The sequence below is a fragment of the Amblyomma maculatum genome, chromosome 6 (genome assembly GCF_055883805.1).
Source record: "Amblyomma maculatum isolate TAMU_Amacu chromosome 6, ASM5588380v1, whole genome shotgun sequence".
Lineage (NCBI taxonomy): Eukaryota > Metazoa > Arthropoda > Arachnida > Ixodida > Ixodidae > Amblyomma > Amblyomma maculatum.
The window spans coordinates 69,652,055-69,655,978 of record NC_139349.1 but is presented as its reverse complement, the minus strand read 5'-3'; positions in this window follow the sequence as shown (position 1 = coordinate 69,655,978).

Below are 3,924 nucleotides of genomic sequence, written 5' to 3'. Positions count from 1 at the left end.
GTGATAATCCAAAATGCGTCGTCGAAACTTGATTCGTCCGCGCCTAGAAACGCCCCACATTAGCATTGGCTACACGCCGCGCAGCAGGCGATATGAATTGTAAGCCAAACACGGCCTACAAAGATATCTTCCAGCCATGGCACGTAACAAAACAAAGAGACAATACTGACGAGACCTAAGAAAAAAGAAAAACAAAACAAAAAAAGCCGAGAACAACTCAACGAAGGTTGCGCAGAGTGCGTAGGCGTGCTTCTGCGTCATGGAGGAAGGCGTTTTCGGTTTCAAGGGGGAGCGAGCGGAAGGGCACAAAAGTTTGACAAAACTTTGCATAAAGTTCTGACAGGCTTGGAACTTTGATTATCTGCAGCAACAAAAGTTTTTAGCGGCAAAGAAGTGACACCAGTTATTACGATTACGTATTGATAACTTTGGTGTAGTGTTCAAAACAAGAACCAGTGATATCCGTTCTTAGCAGACTTCCGGAGCTCGTTAGATTATTCAAGATGGCGGACCCAGCGTCGTCGGCAGGGCATCAGCCAGGTGAGCGATTTATTTTATTCTTACCGTCTGATCCGATCGGAGCCAAGTTGCTCCGGAGGCCGGGGCATACAATACAACCCGTCGTGAAGTGGGCGTGGTGCCTATTGGACACTGACACCGCGAGGGGGCCGCTTTCGGCGGCGCTTCCATTCGGGCGTGATAACCGTGCGACTGGAGCAGCAACTCGCCGGGACGATATGCGCGTGTGCTGACCGCTTGATTGTTTGCTCATGGCTGCGTTAGTACACGTTTATTAGAGTGCGGCCGGCAGCTTTGCAGCGTCACTCATCGTCCAAACACTTGCCTGTGAACTGTCACCTTATCTCATGCCGCGAGCATGAGAAATAGCGAACTGTGCGGCACGTAAACGAGACATGTGCTCAGTGGCCGTGCTCGGCTGGATCGATTTGCATGATGATTGGCCGAGCGCTCGGCGCCGTCCCGTTGCGAAGTTTGGTGTTCGGCAGTTCACCGTGCTTTTTTTTTTTTTCTCCTTTTAACACTGGAAGGAGGCTTCACCAAGCGTCAATAGCTTGTCGACGAGCCTTTTACGCTTTAGTATAAAGATTATTTCGACATTTTTTCACGCCGTTATTCTGTGTACCGGTGTCATGCGTATCATCTGGATCGAAACGCGGCTTTGTGTTTGTTTGTGTGTGTGTGCGGGGGGGGGGGGGGGGGGGTACATGTTTCGAGCAAGCACCGTAAGTGTTGACATTTATTTCCAGAGCCATCCTTCCGATTATGAGATATGTCCTTACCTCTGAAACGGTTTCGTCACGACGGGTGGGGCTTAACGTAATAAGGATTCGAAAAGACCTTCGACATCGAAAGAACCTAATCTTCTGTACTAAATTTTGTGTTCCCTTCGGGAGTCTTAAACGTAGCCATCGTGCGTCAAGGCATTACTGTATGTTGAAAACACTGATTGTTTACATTTATTTTCTTTCTCTGCTGTTACACTCTATTCCTCGTACTGGGAAAGAACCAAAGAACGGCGCAAAGACAAAAACAAAAATCAGAACGGGAAATGCAGGCCCAGAACATTCCCGTGTGCAGAATACGTTTAAATTGCATTTTCCCTTTGAAAAGCACAAAAAAAAAATACAAAGCGTCATTGAGTACTTGCGCTGCCTTCGAGTACAATCATGGACGAAAGTTTTCTGGGTGCAGATTTGCGGGGAAATATTTCTGCGTTGCCTCGCCAGTCACCGTGCTATTTTTCCTGTGAGTGGAGCGCGCTTATCTCATCGTGATTCAGTGCCTCTAATTAGCCTGCTTTACATGGCCGCGTAGAAACAAATTATTTTTTTTCGCACGCCTGCATCGTGCACACTTTTGAACATGGCTGTGTAGTCTGTCAAAAATATACAAACGAAGTAGTTTGCTTTCAAGCCCTGGAACTGGGCTTATTGTGCATCTCCAGAGTTCGCAATCTCGCCGGTGTAAGAATTTCGTCCTCAGCCGTCTCGAGTTTAGATAAGGTATTCGAGGGGACCTTGCAGGGGCCATTACTAATATTTAGAGCGCGGGCTCTACTTTTCCCATGCCAAACCTCAAGATATTGACCTTGAGCTCTCTCGCTGTGCCGGAAACGTCTTCATTCTCCAAGGCCATTGATCTGCACAATCTAGGTACTGCGCATGCGTGAGTATTTGCGCGTCGCCACAACTGCACCGCAAGAAAACATTGCCGAGACTGGTTTTCGAACCCCCGCCACAATGAACAGGTCAGCTTTCCTGGCCCAGGCACTAGAACGAGCAGGCGAAACTTCCTAAATTCGACGATATTCACTGCGCAACCGCAGCCGATCGCGCCTCGTGTAAAACTGCAACACGCGCTGTGCAGCGAATATTGTTGTCTTCATCAAGTTCCAACGGTAACACATTCTCGCGCTATGCAGTGAACATCGTCGCCTTCATGAAGTTTCATATGCGCCGCTCCTTCATTTAACTTAGCTAAATACGCCATCTGGGCGAGTGCGGGCGAGGTCCGCGAGCGTAGTGTCGGTCGAATTCACTAGGCGTCATGGTGTAGAGGAAGCCACTCTCGCTAAAGACAGGGACCAGAGCCGTGCCAGACAGGCTGCCGATGCTGAGGCCATCAAACAACGAGAAGCCCGACTGAATCATTGCCAAGAGCAAGCGCGGAAGCGAGCCAAGGTCGAAACGGTAACCACGGCTATGGTCGATGGCCTAATTACGCTTTGGTTCGAGGATAGTTGAACTTCAGTTGTTTTTTTCGTAATGAGCCCGCTGTAACTTTTTGTATTTGTATCTAAGGGAAGAAGGGGGAAGGTTTGCTGTCGGGCCCCCTTGGATGCGTGCCTGCTTTCTGTCAACCTCCCTCTCACCGCGTGGTACAACCATTTTCTTTGTTTACACGCCATGCTCGGGGTTTATTCTTTTTGGATTGCACAGTCAGGGAGGCTTCCCACTGCCAACTGCAGCTGACATCCTTGTCACACGTGCGCAAGGTGTTGCATTCGTTTGCTGTTGATCGTTACGACCTGAGCTGAAGATGAACCAGTGCAAATTTCGCGGTGGCGTCAAGCTACAGGTCTGATTGCAATAGCCTCGTCATGCGATTTTGACATCTATGACCGATTCAATGTTTGCAGACAGACCAAGGGAGTGACGGTACCTCGAGAGTTTTTACTCTTGAGGTACCGTCACTCCCTTGGTCTCCAGGTTACTCTTGAGGTACCTGGAATGATTTTTACTGGCCATAGCGAAAGAACTGAAAGGGAAGGCAGAAAGCTGCTCACAAGCCAGCGAGGACGAGGAGGAGGAAGGAAAACATTATTAACCAATGGAATGTCGATTATGGGTCGCCACCCTTTTCAGGTGGTGTACAGGACTCTGCTGGCTTCCGCTATCCTGCGCGCCCGCTTGGTCAACCGTTGCTGGTCTTGTGGGCCTTTACTGTACAGTGCAGCCTCCCAAGAGGATAAAGTGGGTGTAGTACAGGTCGCTGGATCCCTGGTGGTTTAGGGCATTACCACAGAGAGTGAAAAAGTATTTGTGTAGAGCTGCTTCATGTTGGGGAAAGTCAGTGATATCGTGTAGGGAATAAAAGGTTTTTGTGGTAGAGATCTGGGAAAGTGGCTGTCTGAAGCTCTGTTGAGAGATTTGTGTGTGTGTGTGTGTGTGTGTGTGTGTGTGTGTGTGTGTGTGTGTGTGTGTGTGTGTGTGTGTGTGTGTGTGTGTGTGTGTGTGTGTGTGTGTGTGTGTGTGTGTGTGTGTGTGTGTGTGTGCGTGCGTGCGTGCGTGCGTGCGTGCGTGCGGGGGGGGGTGATTCTTCTTTGGGGCCTATGGTGTGTTTTTCGTAATATTCAAGTAAAGGGACAGGCATGATGCAGCACTGTTGTGTCCATTTCTTTAA